The sequence below is a fragment of the Ovis canadensis genome, chromosome 2 (assembly GCF_042477335.2).
Source record: "Ovis canadensis isolate MfBH-ARS-UI-01 breed Bighorn chromosome 2, ARS-UI_OviCan_v2, whole genome shotgun sequence".
Classification (NCBI taxonomy): Eukaryota; Metazoa; Chordata; class Mammalia; order Artiodactyla; family Bovidae; genus Ovis; species Ovis canadensis.
In genome coordinates, this window is record NC_091246.1 from 69479511 (window position 1) to 69493735 (window position 14225).

The 14225-nt window shown below is 44.2% G+C and overlaps 1 protein-coding gene across 13 annotated transcripts in view; it reads left to right on the forward strand.

Annotated features, from left to right (window-relative positions):
• The window catches only part of KANK1 (KN motif and ankyrin repeat domains 1), a 215813-nt gene that overhangs the window by 163332 nt on the left and 38256 nt on the right, over nt 1-14225 (forward strand). Inside the window, exon 1 of one of the 13 annotated variants that reach the window (XM_069576433.1) lies at nt 1192-1481. The exons of 9 other annotated variants lie outside the window; for them this stretch is intronic. The gene's annotated coding sequence lies outside the window, so the exon portion shown is untranslated. Of the gene's footprint in view, nt 1-1191; nt 1482-8382; nt 8830-14225 lie in introns of those variants that run through there. 3 more of the 13 variants (XM_069576431.1, XM_069576439.1, XM_069576435.1) reach the window with 3 other exon arrangements.

The following is a 14225-nucleotide window of genomic DNA, read 5'->3' on the forward strand; positions in this document are numbered from 1 at the left end:
AGCAGAACTATAGACATGAGGAAGAACTGGGCCAAGAAATAAATTGTTAGAATCATGAGATTTGTTCTTATTCTGAATGTTAAATCTTTGTACTCTTACACTGTCTGGTTTGTGACAAGCCAGATTTGAATAGTTCGTGACATTTCTATCAGCTGGATAAGAGGTTGTGGACATGACTATATTTCATCATATAAACCTTTATTTAGAGGAGCTGATGCTAGAGTTATGTTTTATGAAAGCAGTTTTATTATTTATAGCTCTTTTTATTAGTCACAAGTCCTAAATTTATTTTAGTTCCTTTTTTGTGGTTTTATCTGATTGGAACAGTTCTCTCTCCAAGGGATCCAATGCATTTTGGACATGATCTCTGTTAGATAGACTCAAGTGCTAGTCATGGGATTTTCTGAATTTGGTCTCACAATATTTGGTTTAGTTGATAAGTTCCTTCAACTTTGCAAATAACTTTGTGAAAACATTGATTCAGCTTGTACTGCCAAAATTTCTGAGTACCCTTTTTCTTGCATCAACATGTTAGCTGAAGGCATTTCAAGTGTTCTATACAGCAGGCACATTTAAGAGTCTTCTGAAAGAAAAGGGGAGAATATTCCTAGATTAGAAATATAAGTGAGTGACAGAGGGGATATTTCTAATAATTCATAACCCCGGCTGCTTAATATCTGTAAAGCCTTAGTCACACACAGCAGTTCTTACATTCTTCTAACGAAAACATAAAAAAGTTCACTCTCCCTCTGCTCTCTGCCCTCCTCATCAGTGTCTTCCTCATCACCAAGAAACTTTCCTTTTCCCTAGCATTTCAGACTAATTGACCAGGATGCTTCATTCAAATCAGGACCACCCCCTGGAAATGTTTTTTGAGGCGGCCCATTTGGTATGTTCCCTCCCACTGTGAAACAAAGAGTGATTTGTCTTCCCATGACCCGGAGGAGCAGGTTGAAGTACCTACTGGCTTCATGCAGCGTGTCCCCTAGCCAGTACTCTGCCTCTTCAGGTGGTGAGTCAGCTGGATGATACACTGATTTTTATAGCATGGCAGGGTGGAGACCTGGAAGTCCATAGGCCAGTCAGGGAGGAGGGAATGGTTCGCATGTCAAACCATTCCAACAATGCAGCTTACAGGAAAAGATTGCAAAATTCTGAAGCCCTGTGCCACCAGATTTTTCCATTAGCACCACACTTTACACAGCTTTCAGCTCTGCCACAGAGACAGCTGTTTGGCAGTGTGAGGGGAAACGGTCGTATTCCATCATTAGCTCTGTGGTCGGTTACCTGTCATCCTGTCCTGTAAGGAATCCCAGTAGTTGTGAGTATCGCCTTCTACGTGCTGATATAACGAGCTGTGGATTCTCTGAAGGTGGTGCTTGGACATTATTTGGGCACTAGAAAACAGCCTCTGGAACTTACACCACCCCAGGATACTGATTTTAAATGAAGAAATCCAAGACAGAAAAGTTTCTGGAAAGGTAAAGGGGGCTTAGGTCTGGGGGCTTTTCCTCTAGGGTATTATCTTTGGTTTTCTGTCCTCTATACACTTAGATGATGAAAAGGGAAGCTTTCCAAATTATGGTCAATTGAAATGAACATGGTATGGTTGGGGAATTACCGGAAAGAATGATACAAAGCTCAGTAGAAGTAATTCAGTTCAGTCAGTTCATTCATTCAATAGCTCACTTTTATATGACTATACAGAAATATACTTGGCAGAGGGCACCTATTTCCCTTCTTTGTGTAAGGACCAACACTGAGGTTCTGTGAAAGTTGGTCTGTCTTTTGCCTTATTCTCACTGCTTTGTGATTTTGTTTTATTAAGGATAGCTGGCAAGATTAAGGATCTTTGAGCTTTCTAATACTTTTGTTATTTTTTCTGTCTCTCCAAACATTTTAGCTTTCAGTAACTTTAATCTCTGTTTTCTGCTCTGCACTCAGAGCCTTTGTGTTTGGCCTTATTTTGACAAATCATAGTCTGTTTCTGTTTCTTCAGTTATGATGCCTGCAGAAATCACAGGTGGCCTTCCCAGGCCTCCCTGACTCCAGGTAGTAAGAGAATAGCTCCGTCCAGAGTCATGTGAAACAAGCAGAGGCTTCTCCACCATTCCAGCTGCTACCTACCCTGTTCTCCTCTTGGTGGCATTGCCCAAAGCACTATTCTCTTGACCTGGCTGTCTTTCTCATATTTGTTCATATGAACCCTTCTTATGCTTTAAGTCCTGCTTTCTGTCTCACCTCTTCCAACAAGTGTCCTCAGATACTCCCAATGTGAATTCACCCCTTCCTCTTCTTTATTTCTGGAGAGCTTTGTATGCTGTTAAATAGTCACCATCACTCTCTTTTATGTAAGAGTTGTGGTTGTGTCTCCCTAATCTGTACCTTGAGGTCTTAAGAGGCAGGATTCACGTCATCTTCATCTTGGTATGATAGTATGCCCATCATAGCTTGCATTATACCCAAAATAGCCAGTGTTCAACCAACAAAGGTTTACAGCCCACCTCCTTGGTGCTGCCTTAACACTGGGCAGCTAACAGAGTGAGATACAGGCACAGTACCTGCACAGGAATCTGTGAGGTGAAGTTGAGCCCTGCCAATTGCCATTCTTAAATTGTCATATGGTGGGCAATCTTCTCCCAGCCTGTTCACCTGGGTAGTTCCCTGTCATGAACAGGTGGCTTTCACTCTGTCACACATATTCACTTGCATTCTTCCTCCCCATACCTCACATCTAAGTGGAAGTTAATAGTATCTTCATTTTCTTCATCATGTCCCCCACTGCTGCTGCTGCTGCTAAGTCGCTTCAGTCATGTCTGACTCTGTGCGACCCCATAGACGGCAGCCCACCAGGCTCCGCCATCCCTGGGATTCTCCAGGCAAGAACACTGGAGTGGGTTGCCGTTTCCTTCTCCAGTGCATGAAAGTGAAAACTGAAAGTGAAGTCACTGAGTCATGTCCGATTCTCAGCGACCCCATGAACTGCAGCCCACTAGGCTTCTCCGTCCATGGGATTTTCCAGGCAAGAGTACTGGAGTGGGGTGCCATTGCCTTCTCCTAAGGTAGGCTTAAAATGGTATTGTCTGTTAAATGCCTTGGGTTCAGGTACGATGTGGTCATCCAGAGAGGAATATTGTCAGAGGCTGTTTGGGAAGCTTCTTCTAGCTCCCTTGACGTCTCTGTTTCTTTCTCTGTTACCAATCCAACCAGAGTGAGGAGGGGCTCCAGTCAATTCCTTTTGCTTATTAGCCACTCCAGTTTGGTGGATTGGTTGAAGTTGGATGAGAACCTGAGCTGGTAACCTCTAAGGTGGGACTGTGGCCATTGGTCTACCTTCCTTCTCACCCGCGGTTTTTTGAAAAAGGTCTCTACAGATCTGTCACCTCTTTTAGATGGAAGGAAATAAACTGTCCTTACTGCGTCATCATTTTACAGCCTTTATAGTCTCTGTGGTAATTTCATTTAAAGTTTTAAATCTTTCAGTTTCAAGCCCCAGTTCATTTTGTCATTTGGCTTTTTTAAATGTTGATTTCAAACCTTGGAAGAAAATATATTGTGAGAAAGTTTCTAGTTTAAATTTGATGAAATTAATAATCATGAGGCAACCCAGACCATAAAGAAAGCCTAACGTGTAGAAATTCAGTGTGACTCCAGATTTAAGCCTTAAATGTGTTTGGGGAAATGCACTTTGTTAGGTCAAGTTTAACAAAGACAAGATCCTTTTTTGGTCTTTTAGATTAGGCCCATCATACATAGCGTCCTCTTCCTAATTTCACTTTCCCGACTGGAATCACGCACCTCCACCGGGGCACACCCTTTTCATGTTGATTGTGGCCTCTCCTTGGAAAATCTCCCTGATAATAAGTTTTAAATGCAGATCCTTCTAATCCAGGCAGCTAAAGGAGGAGTCCTCTTCCAACACCCAACGCTGTCCACACCTATGATGAGAAAGAGCTGTAAGTCCTTGCTAGACCTGTCTTAGCCTTGTAATCCCCTTCAGGTCCTGTCAGCCCCCTGAGGCTAAGATGGAGGTGGGTGGAGAAGGAGCCTTGGTGATGAGGAAAGGAACTGCATACACTTTCTCAGTCATGGCAGTTCTCTTAGACACCCTGGTTTCAGAGTCGCATCCCTTCACCAGTCTGGCAGGAAAGGATTACACAGCATAATAAGGTATTTGAGTTCTTTAGGGGCTGAGGGGAAGTCTCAAATAGAGCAGAAATAATGCAGGCCCTCCATGAGCGTGATAGCAGAGCACCTTGCTATCAACCTGTCTCTTTTTAGGATAAAGACTTAGGTCTTTTTGCACATTAAGATTACCTGTGAGAGAAATGGCAGTAGGGATCCTAGGCTCTTGTTTTGGTTGTTGTCTTTGTATTCAGTTTGTTTCAACAAGGACTCTAGCAATTTTAAATGAGGGGGGAAAACAGTTGGCCAGCTAGAAAATGGTAAAAGGAAAGGGACAGAAACAGGGTGAGATTGGATCCCAAATGGATATGGTGAAGTCCTTGCTGGGTATTAAACTGAGGCTTGGGAGTACGTTCTATTTGACCAACCCAAGGTCTTGTTTTAATTTGAATTAATGGCCAAGATTTTTCCATTAAATAATTTCATATAAAAATACCAGTTTCTTCAACTCTTGAAACGTCTTTCTGGATCACGAGTGTATACTTCCACAGGGCCATAGTCAACACGAGTGTATACTTCCACAGAGGACATGTGCCTTCTAGTCTCTCCCATGGAGAAGACAGTGGCACCCCACTCCAGTACTCTTGCCTGGAAAATCACATGGACGGAGGAGCCTGGTAGGCTGCAGTCCATGGGGTCGCGAAGAGTCGAACACGACTGAGCGACTTCACTTTCACTTTTCACTTTCATGCATTGGAGAAGGAAATGGCGACCCACTCCAGTGTTCTTGCCTGGAGAATCCCAGGGATGGGGGAGCCTGGTGGACTGCCGTCTATGGGGTCGCACAGAGTCGGACACTACTGAAGTGACTTAGCAGCAGTCTCTCCCAAACCCCTCCAAACTCCTTCCTTTCCATTGTTAACCTGGACACTAAAGGTATTTGAACTTGTAAACTGACCCTTGAGGCTACTTGAATTACTTAAGGGGCTGCCCCCACTTTGGCTGTCAGCTTCCTTTAAGCCAAGATGAAGAACACACTTAAGAGCTGCAAAGTTCACAGCTGAGGTTCTCATCCCTGGCCCTGGCATAGACTCCTCTGTGAAGCTTCTAAACTGCTAATGCCCCTGGCCCCACCCTGGGGATTCTGATTCATCAGGGTGGAGATGGGGGGACAACTCAGCATTTTTGGAAACAGCCCCAGGTGTTTTGACTGTGCAGCAGCGTGGGGAACTTGAGACATGGGGGGGTGTCTGCTCTGATAGCTTCCAGCCTTGGCACTTCCCCTTGATTGGCAGAGCTGTGAAATGAGGGCATGGGCTCAGAGTCCTTGACATTATCATACAGTTCTTTAAAAGGAAACAAACACTTCAAGTGTGGCTCCTCTGGAAGGAATCACATTGAGCAAATGGGCCCTGGGCGCCTGCAGTGCCAGGGCCACAACACTGGTTGAATGAAGAAGACAGGGGCTCCCATAAGTTTGTAGGGATGTCAGATGTGTGCACGAATCATATAGAGGAGAAAGCATGCTTCACTGAAAGCCTGGATGGAAGAGGTGACCCCACATTAGGATAAGGGTCAGCTTCCAACAGAACTGATCCTTTATTTAGCTGGTCTTTGCAAACTGGGAGAATTTTTGTCTGCAAAAATCGAGAAGGGGGTGGTAACACACCAGAAGAGGAAGGAACAAGCGGAAGTGTAGAAGTAGCATGTTCTTTCTCTTCCCCACCCTTCGGAAATGCCAGCTCCCTCCCCGCCACACACTGTTCTTTGCCCTCTCAGGGCCACAGGGAAGAGTGCATCACTGTCCAGTACTGTGTCATATTAATGTATCAGTGGAGCAGCAGCATGGATAACATAAGCTTCATCACAGGGTTGTCTTGAAGATGAGATGAGTTCATACATGTACCAAGCCCTCGGAACAGTGCTGTCCAAAATAATTGTGCACAGTGGACAGTGAGGAAGGGTGGGTGTAAGGAGGGCTTTATGAAACTGATGATTCACGCGCATTTGTGCTTTGTCTTTGAGGCTGGAAGGGTATTAAGAAGTTGGTAACAAGGAGAAAAGGAACACACTAGGGGAGGAAGATGAATTCAGGCTGTGTCAGGAAATACGCACCTTAAGTTGTCCAAAATGTAATCCACTGTTACTCAGTAGTTCATCTAGCTTTGGTTTTATCTCTAGACTAGGGGTCAGGCTCTCTGGGGAGAAGAGTCTTGATGCAGTTAGCCTATTACATAAGCATCAGAAGTACTATGGGTACAGATATGCTTGGCTACCACCCTGCACCACCATCCGGGGAGAAGGACCGTTGGGACACTGCCCGCCAGCATGGTGTCACAGAAACCTTTGTCTGCAGCCCGTTCCCTTCTCACAGGGAGTCCCTTTTGCTGGCTACTGCCCACCTATCAGAGGAAAAGCCCTGAGTACCTCTTCATCCTCCCAGATCACATTCGGTGGCTTCTTTTGTATATAAATTAAGGGAGAGTAGAGACAGACAGGTGTGTCTTTCTCCCGACAGTGGGAACCTTTGTGACTGACACTTTTCAGGCAGAAGGAGCTCCTATTTTTAGTTCTTCTCCCATCCCAACCTGTGTCATCCTTGATAAAATGAAAGCGAAGTTGCTCAGTCATCTCTGACTCTTGCGACTCCATGGACTATATAGCCCACCAGGCTCCTCCATCCATGGAATTTTCTAGGCAAGAGTACTGGACTAGGTTGCCATTTCCTTCTCCAGGGGATCTTCCCGACCCAGGGGTCGAACCCGGGTCTGCCACATTGTGGGCAGACGCTTTACCATCTGAGCCACCATCCAAATTGTCCTTGATAAAGGACTAGACATTGAAGCACACAGACAAAATAATTATATTCAGCTGCTTTCTAGAATAAGCTCTGTTCTTACCAGAACACAATATTTATAAAATAAAAATTTAGCTGAATTTTTTTCCTTCCAGGAAAGGAATACTGCATTCAGATGCTTTTGTCTTCCTCAGTTTAATTCTTAAGAACAAGTCTTTTGATATAAATACTTAGTTTGGAATATAATAATGTAACTAAATAATAACAAAATTTTCTTAGAAGCACAGAGGAGAAAATTTCTCTTCTAAATGACAAAACAAGCCTAAGGAAATTTTAGGATGATGAATGTTTTCTAAAACTGAATTGTGGGGATGGGTAAATAACTGTATACATTTACTAAAACTCATCAAAAACTGTACCCTTAAAATGGGTGAATTTTATGGTATGTTAATACCTCAATAAATTATAAAGTCCAGAAACAAGGGGGAAATCAACTAAATGTAGGTGTTGTTGGATAAAATAATTTGGAATTTTTTTGATCCTTTATTTCAAAGTGCCTGGCACTTGAAACTTTGTTCTTTATTAGTTTGTTATTTCTCTTTGAATCAGTTTATTTGGTATAAAACAAGCCCAGATGAGTCCCACATCATCTTAAAAAGTTTGATCTTTGTAGTTTCACATAGGAAAATGTCTGCTTTAAAAAGTGTCACTTTTAAAGCACTCAGGACCAGGTGGGGAAGAGGCTGGAGCAAGGCGTTAAGTGAGTGCTGTAAGCTGTGTGCCAGCACTAAGGTGAGCCAGTAAGACACTGCAGATCCAGGGATTCTTATAAAACTGCCTCTCTCCTCATAGCTGTCCTCTGTTCTGAATTTTTTAAAACGGGCCCTTTAGAGTCATCCTTAATCTTTGTTAATCTCCGTTTTACTGTTTAGAACTGGCTTTGCTTGTTTGCCCTATAGATAGAGTTCAGTCAATCTTATTCCACTAGGATCAGTCACATTTACCCAGTGTACTTAGGCACACAGGTGAAGAACAGATTTAAAAGGACTTTTTCCCTCTCTTTTTTTAGGTGATGAATTTAAACCATTAGAGGGACAGATGATTCTTACTAGATTTTTAAAACAGAAACAAAACATCACTTAAAAACATTATACCCCTAAAACAGAATGCACTTGTTTGGGAACTAATTCTGTGTCTTTGAAAGTCATATGATCCAGTTGGGATAAAATTTTTAAGGAACTATGAAGAAAAAAAAAAGGTTTGGGTCTGTGGTTTACAAATGGGAGTGTTTTTAGCCTTCAAATTGCATGTTGCATTAAATAAGAATGAACCAAGAAAAGGAATCACTCGCCTCCAGCTGATCCTGGGTTCGGCATAGCACTGAATCATTTCCTTCAAAGACCAGCCCTGCGCCCTGGCTCAGGTTATGACTGGGAGCTTTTCTCAGCCCTGGACGGTTTAGAGGAGGAGGGACCAAGTCAGCAGGAAGAATGAGGAAACATTTGCTGCCTTTCTCTCTGTGGTCTTCAAGAGTTAGCAGATATTACAGCTGCATTTCTGGGGCAGCATTTCATGTGTCTGAGGAACACGAGCATCGTTTGTTTGAAAAACTGGAAGGAGCCTGGGAGAAACCTGTCTTCACCTCTGTGTTGCTGAGATCCTTGTAGCGGTTCTGTTCGTCAGTAGTTTTTGCTGTCTCACTGACGCCGAGAGTCCTGGAATTAAACCCCGTGGCCAGCAGGCTGTTAGTTAGTCAGGAAATTCCAAATGGGTATAAATAAATGCTCTGCAGCAGCTCCTGGGCTCTTTGCCTGCTAACGTGTGCAGGCCCTATAACGCTGAGGGAAGTGGGCCCGAGACTTGGCTTCCTGCTGGCTGAAAATCACAGTTATTTTGTTTCTGGGTGGGTAAGTAAGAAAACCCCAAAAAAAGAAAAACAGAGGAGAGTGTGACGTGTGGGTGGGGGTTGGTGAAATATAAACTCAAGCTCTGTATGTTATGAAAAATATTTGCTTTTCTTACCGACTGGAAAGAATAGCTCAGTCCTGGATTTTTGGTTCAGTGACAGTTTCAGCTTTAGCCATGGCTCTAACATAAAGATGTCATTGTCATGGGAATGAGAGGTTGCATGTATATATATGCTAAGGTTTGAGTTCTTGGCTTGCTTAACTCCCAGAGTTTCCTTTCTTGTTGGTAACTCCATTTTTGGTCATTTGTTTTCAGCTGTTTTTCTAATGAGCTGCTCAGTGTGCCTTGAAGTTGGTTTCTTTTTCTTATGTAAACATGGTAAAACAAAATAAGGGCTGGGATTCATACAATTACTTTAGCCTCTCCCACCTCGCCAAAAGGCATAATGTTTTGTTAGAAAAGCCTTTCTGTCCCAAAGTTCCCTAGCTTTGGGAACCTAGTGCTGGTTCTCTGCTTTTCACAGAATTACCCTCTGAACTGGCACATTTCCTGTGTACGCTTAGAGCAGTGTGTTATTTTTGAAGAAAGTTTGGAAAACAGCATTTGGTCCCCAAGCTAGTGCTTTGGTCCCCTTCTGTGCATGCACGATAAATTTAGGCTCCAGTTCAGCAGTCAAGTCTTCAAATCAGATGGCAGACATTAGAAGACAGCACTGCTGAGGCTGTGAGAACAAGCCCTAAAGAGCCCAGGCCTCTCAACTATCAGGAGACAGATTTGGGGTAGAGTTGCTGCACCTTCTGGTTGGCACTGAGCACTGGAGAAGAGGGCCATTGTGTGATCCTCACAGCCTCTGTGATGTCACACACCTCCTTGCTAGAGTGTGTCCTCCATTCTCAGGAACTGTGACCCTTTCCATTTTCTTCCCTCTCACTGCTCACCTGCAGCCTGGCTTCGAGACTCCTAAGAGCTACCCAGGGTGAGACTGATGAGACAGCAAAAGGAAGCTGCCTTTGGGGATTGCTAGGTTGTGTTAGCTGTTACCATGCAGCTGGAAAGTGCGGCAAGTGGAGGGGGCAGAGAGCAAGGCCCCTGGCTCCGTCTGCCTGAGTTCATCTGGCCTGACAGCTGCTTCAATTAATTCCTTTCTTCACTTGATCACTTAGCAGGTGACGTTATGGAACTTTGTGTGAAGTATAGTAAGAGGGTCGTGGTCTGGAAGCAACCTTTGGAAATCATTGAGTTCCACCAGCATTCTCATTTTATACATACAGACCTTGTTGCTGCGTGTGTGATTCCAGACCCTTGCTGCCCATTGCTGGTCTGTGAACTCAGAAGTATTTATAGCTCCTGTACTTGTTTTATGAAAAAATTACACCATCCCCCCAATCTGGGCAACTGCATGGAAGTGCACTCAGTGGTTCTACAGTGCACATCTGTGCATAGTGTGTTAAAAAATGTTCTGCTCTTACGACCTAATTAGAGATAGAATAGGGTAGTTCATAAAGATCAGTGCTTACTTTTGTCCTCTTATTGTGTTGTTGTTGTTGTTCAGTTGTGTCCAGCTCTTTGCCACCCCATGGACTACAGCACGCTAGGCTTCCCTGTCCTTCACCATCTCCCTGAGCTTGCTCCAACCCATGTTCATTGAGTCAGCGATGCCATCCAACCATCTTGTCCTCTGCTGTCCCCTTCTCCTCCTGCTTTCATTCTTTCCCAGCACCAGGGTCTTTTCCAGTGAGTCGGCTCTTCTCATCAGGTGGCCAAAGTATTGGAGCTTCAGCATCAGTCCTTCCAATGAATATTCAGGATTGATTTTCTTTAGGGTTAACTGGTTTGATATTGTAAGAAGAAAATATTTCCTCTTGGTTATAATGTATTTCTAAAGGTTGGAGAAGTCTGTCTGCTTTTGCTTTTGTTTTATATTACCTCCTCCCTATGTATAATTGATACTGGAGTAGGGCTGTCTCTATACCTAACCAGCATCCACACTCCACTCACCCTGAGCCCTAGTGTGCACACACAGACACGTGCACCTCCACTGCAGGGCCCAGCCAGCATCTCCTTCAGCCAGCAGAAACCAGGCAGACCTCAAGATTTTCGCAGACTCATTTATTTGATTTTGAAAAATATCACAGACACCTCAAACCCTAGCTCCATAGGCAGGGAGAAAAAAAGCAGAGTGGAAGAGAAGAGTTCTGGACTAGTATGCCAGGAGTGTATGCTTCACCAAACAATGGAAGGTGATCCAATAATAGTAAGTAATAATAGCAGACCACAGACCTGGCTCTGAGTGCTCCGCAATAACACTGTGAAGCAGGTCTATTATTTTCCCAGTTATACAGTTGGAGTAGAATCTAACTTGCCAACAGAAAGTGGCAGCACCATGATTCAAACCCAGGCACTCTGATCCCAGAGTATCTGATTTTAATCACTACAGCTCTTCCTCTCGGACTTAACTAAATGGTACCTGCCTAGGCATGAGGCTTTTCATTTCAACAAATACTGAGCATGCTATGTGCCAAGCACTGTGCTAGGCCTTGAGGGATAGAAAAATAAGTATTAATTGGTTTCTGTCCCTCAGCACACCTGCAATCTGGTGGGGTAAGACAGGCACGCGCCTGGTCCTCATAGCACAGGTCAGTGTGTTAACAAAGTGTTCCAGGAGGATGGAGGGGAGAAGGTGACCATTTCTTCCCAGGACAGAGCAATTAGGAATAAGAGAAGACTCTACAAATGATGGGAAATTTGGGGTTGGGCCCCAGTTGTGATCAGTGAAAGAGGCTGGGGAAGGGCATGCTCGGAAAAGGGAACAGAGTGGACAAAGGCAGAGAGGCTTGAAAGTGCCTTGGTATGTTGAGGTTCTGGGAGGAAGAGGGGTTGGGGACTGGGAAGTGCTAGATTGGGCCAAATTGTTGAAGACTTTCAATGTGACAGAAATGAACTTCGAAACTTTATTTTCTGTAATGGGGCTCCTGGCAACCAATCTGCAAGATTAATATTTGAGAAGTCTCTGCAAGTTTCCAGGGATACCTCAAACAAATGTAAAATTCCTCAAAGAATATGTAATATAGGAGCATGGAGACATTAGTCTTGATAAAAAGCAGACTGCTCTATTTGCGTATGAGCAGCAGCAGAGTGTTGGCTGTGCTCCCCGGTGACTGGCTGACTGCTCTCGCGTGCCCCAGCGACACTGGAGGCACAAGTAGAGGAAGGTTATCATCCTCTACATTTATGTCATTTATTTTCAAATAATTTCAACTCAGAAAATTCACTAAAGAACTCTCTTGCCTCCTTCACCTACATTCAGATTCTCCAGTGGTTACTATCTTGCCACATTTGCTTCGTCTCTTTCTGTATGTATACATGTACTTGTGTGTGTGGGTATATATATAAAAACACGCTCTTGTCACATCTCTTTAATCTCCTTCAATCCGAAATAGCTCTTAGCCTTTCTTTGATGACCTTGACAGTTTTAAAAGGCGAGACCTGGGAATTGCCTGGCAGTTCAGTGGTTAGGACTACGTGCTTCCACTACCAGAGTCCTGATTTCAGTCCCCAGTTGGGGAACTAAGATCCTGCAAGCTGTGTGGCATGGCCTAAAGAAGGATAGAGAGAGACCTGTCCTTTTGTGGGATGTCTTTCAGGTAAATCTGTTGACATGTCCAGATTCAGGCCATACCTTCCAAGCAGAAACCCAGGAGGACTGATCCTGTGCTTTCTCAGAGCAGGGCCTCAGGGACTTGTGATTGTAGCCTTTATCACCTAGTCCACGTGGTTCTTGATCAGCTTTCTGCTGCACAGTATCACCATTTTCTCCCTAGTGACTGAAAGCTGTTTTGTGTGAGGCATCCTGAGGCCAAAATTCCTGTTCTTCAGTAAGAAGTCTCTACACACTAGATTCAGCATCCGTTGATGATTCCTGCTTGAGTCACCTACTGTTACAATGGTTGCTAAATGGTGATTTACTGTTTTTATAACTCTTTATTTATTGAACTATAAGTTGGAACTCTGTTATATATTTCTTATAGCATTATGGACTCATAGATACCTGAATTATTCAGTGGACTGTCATCTGCTACTATCACTAATCCTGTTATTTTGATGCCCAAACTATCCCAGGTTTGGACAGTGGAACCCAAAAATGAGTTTGGGAGCTAACTAGACCCCTGACACTCTTTTTAAATAGCTAATCTGATGTGTGCTAACAACTGAGATAAATAAGGGATAGGTAGAACCTGCTGTCTGAGTTCAAACAATAGGGGTCCCCTGCAGCAAGATCCTTGACAGGCAGGCAGAGAGACCACTCAAGTGGTTTGAGGCCAGCTGATCTGAAATTAATTCAGCTTGTCAGAGACCTTGTGGTGGGTAGAAGTCTTGAATTTTCAGGATGTATTGCTTACGTTCTCCCAGACTGCATTCTCTGTCTTCAGCCTTCCCTTGGGTAACTCAGCCCCTGATCAGCGTGGGCAGAGAATCAGGGGCTGAAGCTGGGAGCACTGCAGGTCAGCACTAGCGTGCCGCCCATCTGTGCCTCTCTCCTCCACTTGGACACCTGCGGACCCAGGACACTTGCTGGCTGCCAGGGTCAGCCAGCTTTGCTTCACAGACATCTTCGGCCCCTGCTGTGCCCATTCTAGTTTCAAATATGGAGCAAGTTTGTGCTCTGCATCTCAACAAGCTCAATCAGGGCCTGCCTTCCCTAAAATGTCCTCTCTTCCTTCTTCCTGCCCTCACTCATGGCACCCCTGTCCCTCCCAGATTAGACTTATTGTACTTAAATCACCTTCTGAAAAGGAAATCCCATCATTTTCCTCTACAGTGAGTCATCTGTTGGTTTAAAGAAAAGATTTTCTTTCTTATTAGCAGAATGAGGTCAAGGATAGAGCCCCAGAGGATGAACACAAAAACCCAATCCCTGTCTGCAGCTCTGCCCAGAGGAGCTGAGATACGTCAGGCCTTCTCAGTTTCCTCCTGAATAGCTTAGGGGGAAGATGTGGGCCACAGACTGCCCCCAAATGCAGACAAGCTTTTAAGTTCTCGTTGTTTTAACACTAAGGCTAACACTTATTACCTAGTTCAGTAACTAAAACTCACACAATGCAAAGGAATTTGTGATACCACAAGAAAAATTCATAGGGACTTGAACAGTCTATGGAAACTTAATAAAGATTGCTGAAGAGAATTTTAATACATACTCCAGCATCTAGCCAGAGCAGTCTTGCTAAGATACAAATCTCACCGCTTCGCTCCTGTGTTCAGTAGCTCCCTGACGCACTTGAGAACTACAAACCTGACTCGCAGGGGCCTGGGTGACGGGGGCTTGGTCCCCTCTCTGCCTCACTTCATGTTTTCCTTATCATGCAAAGCTCTTCTCAGTTCCTAAAAGTGGCAGGTT